The 15454-nt window shown below is 35.9% G+C and overlaps 1 protein-coding gene across 2 annotated transcripts in view; it reads left to right on the top strand.

The window, feature by feature from the left end:
* Positions 1–15454, top strand: part of CDK17 (cyclin dependent kinase 17) — an 87129-nt gene that overhangs the window by 33863 nt on the left and 37812 nt on the right. The window contains exon 2 of one of the 2 annotated variants that reach the window (XM_019732145.2): positions 1721–1890. The exons of the other annotated variant lie outside the window; for it this stretch is intronic. The gene's annotated coding sequence lies outside the window, so the exon portion shown is untranslated. The remainder of the gene's footprint in view (positions 1–1720; positions 1891–15454) is intronic. 2 annotated transcript variants of the gene reach the window in all.

Raw genomic sequence — 15454 nt, 5'->3', positions numbered from 1 at the left:
CCTCAAGAAGAATTTGAAGCTATTATTATATTATCATTAGTTTACTCTTAACAAATAAAATAAGCTTGATCGCTCTAGAAAGGACAGAGGTTAGGTACTACACAAATCTCTAGACTCCAGCACTTCCTTTATTGTTTAAAAATGGTTAGTTTTCAAGGGACTAAGTAATTTGAAACCCAGAATAATTGATAGTTTGTTATACTTTCCTGTAGTTGTACTTTGAGAAATACAGTATTTATATGCAAATGTAGGATTAGGAGCCCTCATCACTTGTATATAGAACGATAATTTGAGTTATCTTTTTTGTTTCTGAATTTCAGTGGAGGAATTTAAATTTTTTTTAGAGTACTAATATTTCCTTAGCCACCAGAGATGATTGATTCTCAAGTACAGGAGATGATTTATAGAGCAAGTGTTTTAGCAACAGTTCTTTGTATCTTTCAGGAACTCCTGGCTTTACAATTTAAAGCTTTATTTTTATAGAGAGAATTTGGGAACATAAATTTACCTGGAGTAAATAATTAAGTTAAAAGAGAATTTCATCCATTTACAAAGATAAAAATTAATGAAATCTTACCATTTTCTTTCCAAATCTTTGCTGCTTTTTCAGTGGGCCTTTTCCTTTTTGTATGTAATCATTTGTGTATCAAAATGAGGCACTACCTCAAGTGATTACAATTGCTCTCTTGGTTCTGCTCTGAGTAAGACCATTATTATCAAAAGCATCAGATGACATTTCTAATAGATGACTTTCTGAATTCACTGAAACTGAACAGCTGTTTTAAACAAATGCCCTTTCTGTGGGGATTTATCATCTGCAAATCAATTGATGATTCATGATAAAAGTATCTACATTTTGAGTGATTTTTGAATCAGGTTTTAATCACATTTTGAATTTTAACTTATAGCCCAGCAGACCATATGCAGAAACACATACTCAAAGAAAATAATTAAAATAAATGTTAGTGGAAAAATATTATCTTCTAAAAAAGCCAGAAGGAATTGGAGGATGATTTATACCAATGAATGTATTGAGATACATTAATAAGCCTGTCAGAGGCTCCTCGGCTACTGGTTTAGGTTTTGTCTAAATTGTTATTGAATCCAGCGGATAAGTAGACTTGTCATTTCATGTACCTGTAGGAGTTCCAATATAGTAAACTAAGTGTTGATCTTTACAACCTTAATAAAGTCAGCCAATCAGATTAAATGTTAAATGAGTTACCACATTGGTGAAACAGTTTTCATGAAAAGTGTAATTTGAGTATTCTCTTTGTTGAATGAATTGCTTGGCTTTGTAATAATCATATAAAAACATTTATGTATTAACTTGGAATTATACTCGCTTGCAATACTACAACTTCATTGTTCTGGACAATATATAACACCTCCCTAAGACTGAGTTTCTTGTGGGCAGAGTTCATATCTTATTTATCTTTTTGCCTTCAGTGCCTCATATATCGCCTGGAACGTGGTAGGGCTTCTATGTGAATGTTTGTTGAATGAATGCATACAAGTTTTTAACAAAAAAAGGGAAAGCTAAGCAGAGGTGTCAGAATGAGACAATGATCTAAAACTTTGCCAGTCAATAGATTGACTTTAGATAGGGAGAAAAATCTTATGTTATGAAAGATGACTAATCTCTCTCTCTCTTTCTCTCTCTCTCTCTCTCTCTCTTTCTCTCTCTCTCTTTCCCTCTTCCCTTCTCTCTTTCTTTCAGTGGGTATTTATGAGTGCCTTTTGGATGCCAGGTTTTGTTCTAAATGCTGGATTGTACTAAATACAACAATGAACAAAACATTAAGTCCCTCAAGGAGATGAAATTGTAGTGGAGGGAATCAGCAATATTTAGAATGTCAAGCAGTAAGGCTATGGAGGAAATTGAAACAGGTAAGGGGGACAGAGTGTAACCTGGATATAGAGTTGTCACTGTTTTATGCAGGGTGACCAGGGAAGTGATGTTTGAGTAGAACCCAGAAAGAAGACCAATTAGGTTGCTCTAAATATTATATTCTAGGCAAAAAGATGATGCAGCTTGGATCGGGATTTTAGCAGTTCAAGTGGTAAGAAGTGTTCAGACTCTGGATATAATTTCAAGGAGGAGCCTATAAGTGTTGGGATGCATTGATTGTAGAGTATGAAAAAGGGAAGACAATCAGAGTGGGTGATGGACTAGAGTTACCATTTACTGGGATAGTGAAGACTGCAAACGGAGCAGGGTTTGGAGGAGTAGAGACACGTGGGTTATTTTTTCCTTGGTATCTGTTACTGACACTAGACTTTAATTCTTCTGCAGTTTAAGAGTGTTACTTCCTACCTCTGGAAATTCGGTATTATGAAAGAAAACTGAATTGGGATCCATAAAATAGAATTTTAAGACCTGACTCCCACTTTCAGAAAATTGGCCAAACCATTTCATTTTTGGAGCCTTTTCAAACTGTTTCCTTAACTATGAAATGAATTGGTTGACTCAGATTGAATCTAACATTCCTTTCATTGGTCACAATGTGTTTCTCTATTCATTCTTTTTGGAACTGCTTTGATGACTTATCCTTTATCCACTTATTAATTGTAGACAGTTCTCATGTTTCTGACCTTCTCATTACACATATTCTTCCTGGCTTCAATTTTATAAATGTAACTCTCAGATCCACACTTTAAACTTGGGCCTCTTTTCTGAGTTCTAGATTCATTGAAATTTGTTTCGGTGGATTCAATCCTGAATTCATTTATTCCCCCTAAACTTGCCTTTCTTCCTGTGTCAGCTATTGGCAATTTTGATTATATGATATACTATTAATAGCTGACCATTATTAACCTTATTGAATTATTAATGTTCCATTTGTTAAACAGTTTAGTTAGAATTAAGTTTGGGGACACCAGTCAAGATGGTGGAATAGGAAAACACTGTGCTTACCTTCTCTCAATGACCATATCAGAATTACAACTAAACTACAGAACAAACATTATTGAGAATCACCTGACGTCTAGCTGAACTGAAGTCCTACAACTAAGGACATAAGAAGCCATCTTGAGGACAGAAGAATCCATCTTGAGACTGGTAGGAGGGGCAGAGACATGAAACGGGCTGGTCCCACACCTGTGTGTGACCATTAAAAATTAAGAGGGATATCTCAGCTGTGGAGGTCCCCCCTGAGGGATTCCAGGCCCACACCAGGCTTCCCAGCCCAGAATTCCAGTGCTGGGGAGAGAAGTCCCCATAACTTCTGACTGAAAACCGGTGGAGATGGTGGCTAAGTGAGACTAGGGCACTCCTCCAAAGGGCCCACTCATGGACTTACTCACTTACAGACACTCAATATGAGTTCCAGCTTTGATCTGAGCTCCAGCTTTGAACTGAGCTCCAGCTCTGGGGCAGTAGCTTGAAAGGCATCAGAGATAAATAGGGAGGAATGGAGTCGTCTGGCTTCAGAGTGAGAGCTGGAGGGGCAGCGTTCTCCCAGACAGAGAAGCTGGCGAAAACCATTGTTTCTTTGTTGAGCCCTCCCTCCCAGCATGAGGACTCACGTTGCTGCCATATCTGAGTCTCCATCAACTTTGCTAACATCCTTCATTCGCCCACTCTGGTTCCCTGAAACCCCACGCCACCCAACTTTCAGGCCCACTCAAGCCGTTTCTAGTGGTTTTTCCAAATAAATGGCTTGTCTTGGCTCATCCTGCAGACTTTCATAAAATCTCTTAAAGGTTCACAAAACCCAAACAAGCAGCATCTGGCTTTGGCACGTCCTATACCTCTGGCTGAGCAGCCCTAAGCCTGGCACTAGCGACAGCCAACCTCAGTTCGCAGCTTGGCCTTTTGAGGCCTCTAAGCCAAGTGTGAGTGGTGGCCAACAGCGGATTGCTTTGTGGCTCATGCCAGGTGGCCTTGGGTAGGGCACAGGCTGCGGCTGAAGTTGGCTGCAGTGGGTCCCCTCCCAGAAGGTCCTCGGGCAGGCATGCCTGGTGGCCAGTTTTAGACCCAGATGGAGCATCACCTGGCCACCTCTGGGACAACACACCCAAAGGGCACACTGGGCAGGCGCCAGAGCCCTGTTAAAGCAAATCCTGCTGTGTAGGGTCAGCCCCTAGCACAACAACAGTTTCTCTATTGTACTCACAGCCAGTTCTCACAACCAATTAGCCCAAGGATCAGTTCCTCCCATTAACATGCGAACAGCAACCAAGGCTCAACTATAACAGGAGGGTACACACCATCCATACAAGGGTTACACCTGGAGTACCTGGCTCAGGTGACCAGGAAGATTGAGCCACTGAGCCCCACAGCACACCTACTACATAAGGCTACTCTACTAAGATTGGGCGATGTAGCAGCCCTACCTAATACATAGAAACACACAGGGAGGCAGCCAAAATGGGGAGACAAAGAAACATGTCTCAAATAAAAGAACAGAACAAAGCTCCAGAAAAAGAACTAAACAGAATAGAGAGAGACAAGCAATCTATGAGGTGCAGAGTTCCAAACACTGGTTATAAGGATGCTCAATGATCTCAACTATAACTTCAAAAAAGAGATAGGGATCATAAAAGTGCAGAAAGAAAACATACAGAAGAACTAGTCAGAAGTGAAGAAGACAAAACTGAAATGAAGAATACCTTAGAGGAAATTAACAGATTAGATGTAGCAGAGAATAGGATCAGTGATTTAGAAAATGAGGTAGCAGAAAACACCCAAGAAGAGCAAAAAAAAAGAATCCAAAAATATGAGGATACTTTAAGTGGCCTCTGGGACAGCATCAAGGGTACCAACATTCGCATGATAGGGATACTAGGAATAGAAGAGAGAGAAAGTAATTGAAAATCTATTTGAAGAAATAATGATGGAAAACTTCCCCAACCTAATGAAGGAAGTAAATAATTCAAGCCCAGGAAGCACAGAGAGGTCCAAATAAGATGAACCCAAAGAGGCCCACACCAAGACACATCATCATTAAAATGTCAAAGGTTAACGACAGAGAAACTTAAAAGCAGCAAGAGAAAAGCAGTTAGTTACCTATAAGGAAGCTCCCCTAAGACTGTGAACTGCTTTCTCAACAGAAATTTGCGGACCAGAAGGGATTAGCAGGATATACTCAAAGTGATGAAAAGCAAAGATCTACAACCAATACTACTCTACCCAGCAAGGCTATCATTTAGAATCGAAGGACAGGTAAAGAGCTTCTCAGACAAGAAAAAGCTAAAGGAGTTCATAAACACCAAATCAAAGGAATGTTAAAGGGACTTATTTAAGATTAAAAAAACAAAAGATTAAAAATAGGCATGTAAAAGTGGCAATAACTACATTTCTATCAACAGTTACTTTCAATTTAAATGGATTAAATGACCCAATCAAAAGATATAAGAAAATACGATTTTTACATATGTTGCCTACAAGAGACTACTTCAAATATAAAAAGACATACACAGACTGAAATTTAAGGAATGGAAAATTTCATGGAAATGGAAAAAATAAGCTGGGGTAGTGATACTTATACCAGCCAAAATAGACCTTAAAACAAAGGCTATATATAACAAGAGACAAAGGAGGACTCAGTAATCCCACTTCTGGGCATTTATCAAAAAAACCCAAAACACTACTTCGACACGTGCATCCTTAAGTTCATTGCAGCATTGTTTACAGTGGCCAAGACGTAGATGGCCACTGTACAGCCTGGATATCTGTCAACAGATGAGTGGATAAAAAGTAGGTGTTACATATATACAGTGGAATATTGCTTGGCCATGAAGGAAATGGGTTCTTGCCATCTGTAGTGGAATGGATGGAGCTGGAGCGTATTGTGCTGAGGGAAGTATGTCAGAGGAAGACAGATGCAATGTGATTTCACTTATATGTGGAATCTGAAGAACAAAATAAACAAAACAAACACATAGATACAGAGAACATTTTGATGGTTGCCAGATGGGAGGGGGTGTTGGGCGTGGTTGAAAAAAGTGAAGGGGTTAAGAAGTACAAATTGGTAGTTACAGAATAGTCATGCGGATGTAAAGTAAAGCATAGGGAATATAGTCAATCATATGGTAATAACTATGTATAGTGCCAGGTGGGTACTAGACTAGTCAGGGGATCACTTCTTACATAAATGTCTCACTTCTGTGCTGTACACCTGAAATTAATATAAAATATTGAATGTCAACTGCAATTGAAAAATTAAAACGTTGAGAAAAAGGTGAAGGGGAATAAGAAGTTCAGATTTCTAGATATAAAACAAATAAGTCATGGAGGTGTAATGTACAGCACGGAGAATATACTCAGTAATACTGTGATAGTGTGGTATGGTGTCAGATGGTTGCTGGACTTACCATGGTGATCACTTCTTTAGGTACATAAATGTTGAGTAACTATTGTGTACCCCTGAAACTAATATTGTATGTTAGCTATATTTTAATAAAAATCTTAAAAAGTAAAAAAAAAAAATAAGTTTGGGAAACTAACCTATCAGATCTTACTGTGATTATGATCCTAAAACCCTTTCATGGTGCCTGTAAGGTCAACACTTAATTGTCATAATACTAAAGTATCATTTGCTGATTTTCAAAAATTGTGTTGACATTTGCTCTGATGGTGCATATGCACTGGTGTATAAAACAACTGGCTCCTCATTTCAAATCATAGCAGGGACAGTCTTCCCTTACATGGATTTACAGGGAAAGAAAGACTTTCACTTAAGTTTTTTGATGAAGCAATGAAATGTATTAATTTTCTTCAATCTTACCCTTGAGTACATGTCTTTCTTAATATTCTGTGTGATAAGATAGGTAACATAAAACATTTCTGCTGGCATGGTATAGCCATACAAGGGAGTAGCAAACATCCATTTAAAAGTATGCTGTATAGTTGCATTCATTTACACAAATGGATGACATTGTTGAGGGGGGAAAGCTGAAATATAATACTTCATAGGAAAACAGCCTAATGTAGGTGAGAACGCTGTTACAGCTTTAATTATATTTAGTTCACTACTGGTATCAAATGTTTTGAGTGCATCGGGACTTCCCCTCATTTAGGGCTTGGGATCTGAGCACCTGTGAGACTCAGGAACTCTTCATGCTTTCCAGCTCAGTCAACAGTTGGTAAAATTAAGAGCTCTAGGTCTGTTTCACAGCCCAGCTGCTGGGATTTTGAACAGCTGGGACATTTTCTTTTCTCTTTAGCCCTACCCCTGGTTTTTCTGGCCTCTGGAGAAAGCATTCACCTAGTACCCTGACTCGTTCCTGTAGTGGGCTTGGATGGGCTTGCGCTTGGTGAAGGCCTGTGCCCCTTGGAGATAGGATTTTTCTCTTAGATCTGCTGCCCTATTCCCAGCATTTTGCAGCCTTACCTCCCACTAACCCCGATGCAGCTCCAATACTTGGAAAGACTCCTTTTGAGAAAGTGCAGATTGCCGTGTGAACAAGGCTGCTCAGAATGCTAATCTGGCTTGCCAGCTCCCGTGGACCCCTTAAAAATTGGTTAAAAGTTGAACTAGTTTTTCCCTTCTATAGCAGGTTTACTTCTGTTACCATGACCCCAGCCTTGTTTTCATTCCTGGAAAGGGCTTGTTCTCTAGAATTTAGTTCATTTATGTTTCTTTGCATCTCAGCTCTCCAAAAACGTATGGTTTTACTTTCTCTGGCTTGTTCTGATTGTTGAGATGGGATAATAGTCTTTTGGGAGTTTCTGCATCCTAATCATAAGTAGTGGTCCTCATATTTTACTCTATTGTGTCTAAAATAATTGATATAGGTTGACTGTTCACATTGAAATTATTTAGCTAGTTTTTTTAATAAAATTCTAAAACGAGTTATTAGCTTTATTTACGCTTGGTGAAAAACTGATATAAATGCTGGCTGACAAAATAGTTAAAATTTTTTTTCATAGTGGTAAATATACATAAAATTTACCATTTTAAACATTTTTAAGTGTACAATATATTGACATTAAGCACACTCAAAATGTTGTGTAGCCATCACCACTGTCTATTTTCAGGACTTCCTCATCATCCCAAACAAAGACTGTACCCATAGACGACAACTCCTCATTACCCCCTTCTTCCTACCCCCAGGAACCTCTGTTCTACTTTCTCAATGAATTTGTCCATTCTAGACATTTCATATGAATAGAATCATACAATTTTTGTCCTTTTGTGTCTTACTTATTTGACTTTAGCGCATTGTTTTCAAAGTTCATCCATGTTGTAGCATGTGTCAAAACATTCTTTTTTTATGGCAGAATAGTTTTATTTATTTACCTGTTGATAGATGCTTAATGTTTTCACTTTTTATCTCTTATGATTAATGCTGCTATTAACATTGGTGTACAAGTATCTGTTTGAGTCCTGTTTTCATTTCTTTTGGGTATATCCCTAGGAGTGGAATAGCTGGGTTATATGGTTATTCTGTGTTTAGCTTTTTGAGGAACTCCCAGACAATTTGCCACAGTGGCTGTGTGTTTCAAATTCCCACCAGCAATACAGCTGTGTTCTATTCACATTCTCATGAACACTTGTTATTTTCTGGGTTTTTTGTTTGTTTGTTTGTTTGTTTGTTTTTGGATGACAGCCATCCTAGTAGGTGTGAAGCAGTGTCTCATTGTGGTTTTGATTTATATTTCTCTAGTGAGTAATTATGTTGAGCAGTTCTTCATGTACTTAGTAGCCATTTGTATATATTCTTTGGGGCAGTGTCTATTCACCTCCATCACCCATTTTTTAATTTGTTGTTGTTGAATTCTTTATATATTTTGGATATTTAAACCCTTTTAAGATATATGATTTGCATATATTTTCTCCCAGTCTGTGTATTATCTTTTCACTCTCTTGAAACTGTCCCAGATGTAGAAAAAGTTTTTTGTTTTAATAAAGCCTTAATTTATCTATTTTTTGTTCTCTGTGCTTTTGGTGCCATACATAAGAAATCATTGCCAAATCCAAAATCATGAATATTTCCTCCATTTTCTCTTCTAACAGTTTTATAGTTTTAGCTCTTAGATTTAGGACTTTGATCCATTTTGAGTTAATTCTTGAATATAACCCAACTTCATTTCTTTTTCATGTGAATATTTCCAGTTTTCTCAGCACCATTTGTTGAAAAAACTGTCTTTTTTCATTGAATGGTCTTGGCACCTTTGACACAAATCATTTGATCATAGATAGATATGTAGGTTTATTTTGTGGTTCTTAATTCTACTCCATTGGTTTATGTACCTATTCTTATGCCAGTATCATAATATTTGATTATTGAGCTTTGACTAATACACTAGGTATACAATGTTGTTCAAGTTCTCTATTTCTTTATTGAACTTAAGTCTGGTTCTTCTATCCAGTGTTCAAAATGGGGTATTGAAGTCTCCAGTTATTATTGTAGAACTGTGTATTTCTCCTTTCAATTCTGTTAGTTTTTACTTAATGTACTTTCAGGCCCTGTTATTAAGTATATATATGATAATAATTGTTTTATCTTCTTTCATTAATATATACTGTTCTTGTCTTCTGTAACCTTTTTGTTTTTTACTATTTTAGTCAATTTTATATGACAAAGATATAATAATTCCAGTTCTCTCTCTAAAAGATATAATAATTCCAGTTCTCTCTCTCTTTATTTGCATGGAATACCTTTCTCTAGCCTTTACTTTCAATCTCTTTGTATTTAAAATAAGTCTCTTGTAGACAGCGTATAGATGGACTGTGTTTTTAAAAATCTGTCCTGCCAATCTCTGCCTTTTAATTGAATAATTTAACCCATTTACATTTAAAATACTGCTAAGGGAGGACATGCTTTTTCCATATAGCTTCTGGTTTCTGTATGTCTTGTTTTTTTGTTTCTTGTTCTGCAATTCCTCCATTAGTACCCTTTTTTGTACTTTGTTGATAATTTTGTAGTGTACCATTCTGATTCCCTTCCGTTTTTCTTTTTTGTAATATTTCTAAGTTAATTTCTTAATGGTTACTTAGGAATTACAATTAACATCTTAAACTTATAACAACCTATTTTGAATAATAACAACTTAGTTCAATAATACATAAAGATTCTGATCCTATGTATCTTTATGCCCCCCTACTTATATTGTTATTGTCACAGATTACTTCTTTATACATTGTGTGCCCATTAACAGACTTATCATTTTTCATGTGTATTTGCCCTTTAAATTATGTAGGAAAAGGAAAAAAGTTACAAATCAAAAGTACAATAATACTGTTTTTCATAACTCTACTGGTATTATTTCTTCTTATGGCTTTGAGTTGATTGATGGCTAGTGTCCTTTCATTTCAGCTTGAAACTCTCCCTTTAGAATTTATTGTGGGGCAGTTCTAGTAGTAGTTAACCTCATCAGCTTTTGGTCATCTGGAAATGCCTTAATTTCTCCTTAACTCTTAAAGGATAGTTTTGCTGGATATAGATTTTTTTTTTTTTTTAATTAAAGTTTGCTGGGGTGACAATTGTTAGTAAAGTTACATAGATTTCAGGTGTACGATTCTGTGTTACATCATCTATAAATCCCATTGTGTGTTCACCACCCAGAGTCGGTTCTCCTTCCATCACCATATATTTGATCCCCTTTACCCTCATAGAATTCTTGGTTAACAATTTATTTTCTCTTTTCAGACTTTAAATACAGCATTCTCAGTGCCTCTTGATCTTCATTGTTTCTGATTAAGGTATCAGCTGTTGATATTATTCAGAGTCCCTTATATGTGTCAAATTGTTCCTTTTTTGCTGCTTTCAAGGTTTTTTCTCTTTGAGTTTTGACACTGAATATAATATTCAGTGTCTTGGTATGGATCTCTTTGAGTTTATTCTTTTTGGAATTTGTTGGGATTCTTGGATATGTATATTCATTTTTTCATCAGATTTTGGTTCTTTTCAGCCACCATTTCCTAAAAAACAATTTTTTTGCCTCCTCTTCTGAGACTTTTATGATGCCTGTTGTGGGTGCATTTGATGGTGTCCTACAGGTCCCTCAAGCTCTGTTCATTTTGCTTCTTTTTTTTTCTTCTTCATTTGTCTGAGTGGATAATTTTGAATTTTATATCTTTAAAGTTCACTGATTTTGTGTGTGTGTGTGTGTGTGTGTGTGTGTCTACTTTAAATCTCTTGTTGAACCCCTCTAGTGAATTTTCCATTTACTTGTACTTTTTGAGCTATGGAATTTGTGTTTGGTTTCTATAATTTCTGTCTATTGATTTTTTTTATTACATCATTTTCCTGATTTCCTTTAGTTCTTTGTCCTTGGTTTCCTTTAGTCCTTTGAGCATATTTAGGACACTTGATTTAACATTGTTGACTAATTTCAGATTCTGGTCTTCTGGATTGATTTCTGCCATGCATTTTTTCTTGTGAAGGAGCCATGCTTTGTTGTTTGCTTATTTGTGTGCTTTGTAATTTTTTTATTTGTTTTTTGAGACCTGGACATTGGTAACTCTGGAAACCAGATTTTCCCATTCCATTGGTGTTTCATGGTTGTTGACGGCTGTTGCCATCCATTTGTGATTTTTCCAAACTATTTTTGCAGGTATGTAATTCCTGGCAATGTGTGGTCACTGAAGTTTCTGTTCCATTACTTCTATTAATAAAAGAATGAAGAAAAATGAACAAAGCTTGAGGGACCTGTAGGACACCATCAAATGTACCTACAATAGGCATCAGTAAAAATCTCAAGAAAGAGAAAAAGGGGCAAAAAATCAGGTTCCAGAGTTCCAGGATAGTTGATTCTGGTCGTTTACCCCAGTTTATTGGTTGTTTTTGGTGAAGGGATCAACCCAATAACTTTCTACTGTGACATTTTGCATCTCAAGTGTCATAATAGTCATATATGTCTAATGTGTTTATGAATAGAGGAAAATCCTTGGTACTTTTTGTTTCCCTGGTTTGTGTGTTTGACTGTTCATACTATCAAAGGAAAAGAATCAGCCTCAGATTTCAACACAAAAGATTAAGATATTTAACTATTTTGGTTAATAAACCTATAATCATGACTGAAATTTTAATTCAGTGTTCTGTCATTGTTTTATACAATAATTTTACATGTAGTTGTAAAATAGTTGTAAATACATGTAGTTCATTATTTTACAACCCAGAATTTTTTTCATTCTCGATGGAAAATAAGTGCAGTGCATACTAGTCTGAGTTATAAATGCATAAAATGTTTCCTAATATACTTTTCAAATGCATTGTATGAAAAAAAGGTTACATCTTAGGTAATTTTTTTCTACCCACTTAAAACCACTGAGATCTATACCAGCATTGTCCAATAGAAATAATGTGAATTCTATATTTAATTTTTAAATATTTTGCAGGCATATTAAAAAAGTGGAATTTTTGTAATATATTTTACTTAACCAAATATGTCTAGAATGTTTGTTTTTTTAATCATATTATCCATATAACAACGAGTTTATTTTTACATTCTTTTAAAATACAAAGTCTTAAAAATCTTCGTGTATATTTATAGTACAAGCAGTTTGGACTGACCACTTTTGAAATGGTCAGAATGAAATGCTACTTTGTTACATAAATTAATTATTTTCTTGAAGGAGAGTGTGTTGGAGTTTCCCAAGACCACCCTTGATGATTTGCTAAAAGGACACAAAAGTCAGAGAAAAGCTGTTAAACTCACGATTATGATTTATTATAGCATCAAGATAAGATTAAAAGGAGCAAAGGGACAGGGTGTGTAGGATAGAATCCAAGAAAAACCATGTGTGAGTTTTCAGTTATCTTCTCCTAGTGTAGTTGCATGGATAGTGCTTCATTTTTCCAGCCACCGTGTGTGACACCATGTGCAAAGTGTCAACCAGGGTTTTTACCTGAGTCTCAGTTTCCAGGGTTTTTATTGGAGGTTGGTTACATAAGCTTGGAAATACCTCCATGATTGTCTCTAGCTACTTAGTCCCAGCTTCTCTTATTCCTCCTCTCCCCAAAGGTCAAACTGATTCAGTGTTATCCAAAGCTCCAGGCATACAAAAATAGGCATTTACCATACTTTACATTATTAACATAAATTTTCTGGTGTGGCCCAAGATTTCAGGTACACAAAGAGACTTATCAGGCAGGATATTTCCAAGGGCTCAGAGATTATCTCCTAGGAGCCTGTCATTGGCTAGTCCTTTGTTTGGAATTTGCAGTTTGAGGCACCCTCCCCTGCCCAAATTTGAAGAGTTACCCCTTTACTGCACAGAGTAATTCTGGAACCTTACAAAGGAAGGTGTTTCTACTATAAATTTTTACAGAAACAAAATGGTAAATGAAATTGGCAATAGCTCAATTCACCTTAAATGTCTAATATGTTTTAAACAAATGGCGTAGATTACTGACTCAAGTTAGAGCTATTTAAAGGCTGACTGTGAGAAGTAAAGAATCTTAGCATTTGGGACAGCCCTGCAGTTACAGGTTTCTTAGTTGGAATCAACTCTTAACAGCTTATTGAATGCCTCCTATAAATTCACTTTGCTTGGTTAAATACGTATATTATCTTCTAATTTTCATCTAAACCTCCATTTCTGCCTTTGAGGAGACTGAGGCTCCTGCTAACTACTTGAAAAGCTAGTGAAAAAAATCCGTTTGAAGGCATTGTAGAGCTTCTGAATCAGTCAAAACTTGAGGAATCAAGATTCAGAAGAGAAAGGAGATATATATACACTGTGCTGGGTTCCCTCTGAAGATGTTTTCGAACTCGTAAGCTGTTTTGAATAAAAGCTGAGCAGTGTGTAAGAGACAAACAAAAAGCAACCAAGGAAGTTGAGTGGAGCTTTCAATAGTTTGTTGTTGTTGTTCTTGTCCTAGGTTTGCAGTTGGAATTCTCTGAAGGGCTACACCATAAGAGTGGGAATAAACCACACATAGGCCAATCTTTATAGTGTCTGAAACTCAGTCTCAAGTCTGCTCAATCTCTGATTGGATTGAGGTGATCTGCTCCTATTCTGACTGCTTGCCAGAAAAAAATTAAATCCTCTCTGGAAGAAAGTAAAATCATCCAGTGCCTCTACGTTTTTTCCATATATTTTTTAATGCAGTCATTCACATATAATGTGTAGCACTCAATAAAAAATTACTAGGCATACTCAGGACCAACACAGAAAAATCAGCAGTAGAAACAGGTTATACAGGTATCCATAGGCTATACAGACTCTGGAGTTGCAGACGAGAGCTTTAGAATATTCTAATCTATTCATGAACATAGATGGTAAAGTGGAGAATTTCATGAGAACTGGAATCTATAGAAAAGAATCAAATAGAAATTCTAGAACTGAAAAATACAGTAACTAAAATTAAGAACACAATAGATGGGTTTAAGTGCTGATTGAACACAGCTGAAAAGAGGATGAGTCAACTGGAAGATAAGTTAGTAGAAAATATTTACCAACATAGATTTGTATTTTTGGTGCTATGATCAAAATAAGCTAAGGGATAGGAACTTTTAAATATCTCACTAAAGTATAACTCTTGTTTTTAAACTTTTGGGTGAAAGAGTCCTTATTAGTGTGTAGTTAAAAGTTTTGCTATTTTAACGTGTGTGGTTTTTAATATTTTTGTTACAGTAGTTTTGTTTTTTAAATAAGTATGGAGTTGGTAAATATGATATTATCACTTGTAAATTTGTACTCTATATCCCCCAACCTTTAAGGAAACAAAAGATTATTCATAACTAATACCTTATGCAGAGTTTACTTATTCAGAGCAGTCAGCTACTTAGACTACAGCCTTACAATTAGAATATAAGCAGAATACTTACAAGTTCAAAATAAATATCCAGAACTGGATGGTAAAACATGTATTTTAATATAGGGGAGTTATAAGGCCCTGACTCTTAGATGGGCTAATGGTAATAACATGCTTGGTAATCAGGTTAACTCTGTCACCACAAATAAGAGATAGTAAATTAGAAAAGAAGTAATGGGTAAGTTATTGAGGAATTTGTTATTGAGGGTAAGTTATTGTAGCAAATACCTTGTTTGATCATGTCTAAGACTCCACTATGAATTTACCATTGATTTGATTTGTATACCGTTAAATTAAAACTGTCTCAATTATATTTTGATATCCCAGTAATTGTGCAATACGTCATGATTTCAGAGATGTTAAAATGTGGGGGGAAAGTATGTAGTAATTGTAGTTTTAAATCTCAGTTCTATCATTTATTGTTTGTTTGACTTCAGTCAGAGAACTTCTTTGAGCCTGTTTGCTTATTTGTGAAAATGTAATAGTGTGGTCTACTCTTTAGAATTAGGGAGACTAAATGAATTAAGAGATATGAAAGTGTCTAATATGGGGTAGGCATTTGACACCAGTTAATTTGGCTTTCATTTCTTCCTTGTAAAGCTTGGCATTGTTATAATAATAGGAAGAGACTCCTGACAACTGACCAAAGGAAAAACAAAACAAAACCCAATATAGTGGCTAAATAAGAATTTAAGAAAGAAAATTTCTATTTAACAAAGTGTCAAACGTCATTCATTATTTT

The sequence above is a fragment of the Rhinolophus sinicus genome, linkage group LG02 (genome assembly GCF_036562045.2).
Source record: "Rhinolophus sinicus isolate RSC01 linkage group LG02, ASM3656204v1, whole genome shotgun sequence".
In the NCBI taxonomy this organism is placed as follows: domain Eukaryota; kingdom Metazoa; phylum Chordata; class Mammalia; order Chiroptera; family Rhinolophidae; genus Rhinolophus; species Rhinolophus sinicus.
The sequence above is the reverse complement of the archived record's forward strand: the minus strand, read 5'-3'. Positions and strand labels throughout refer to the sequence as shown.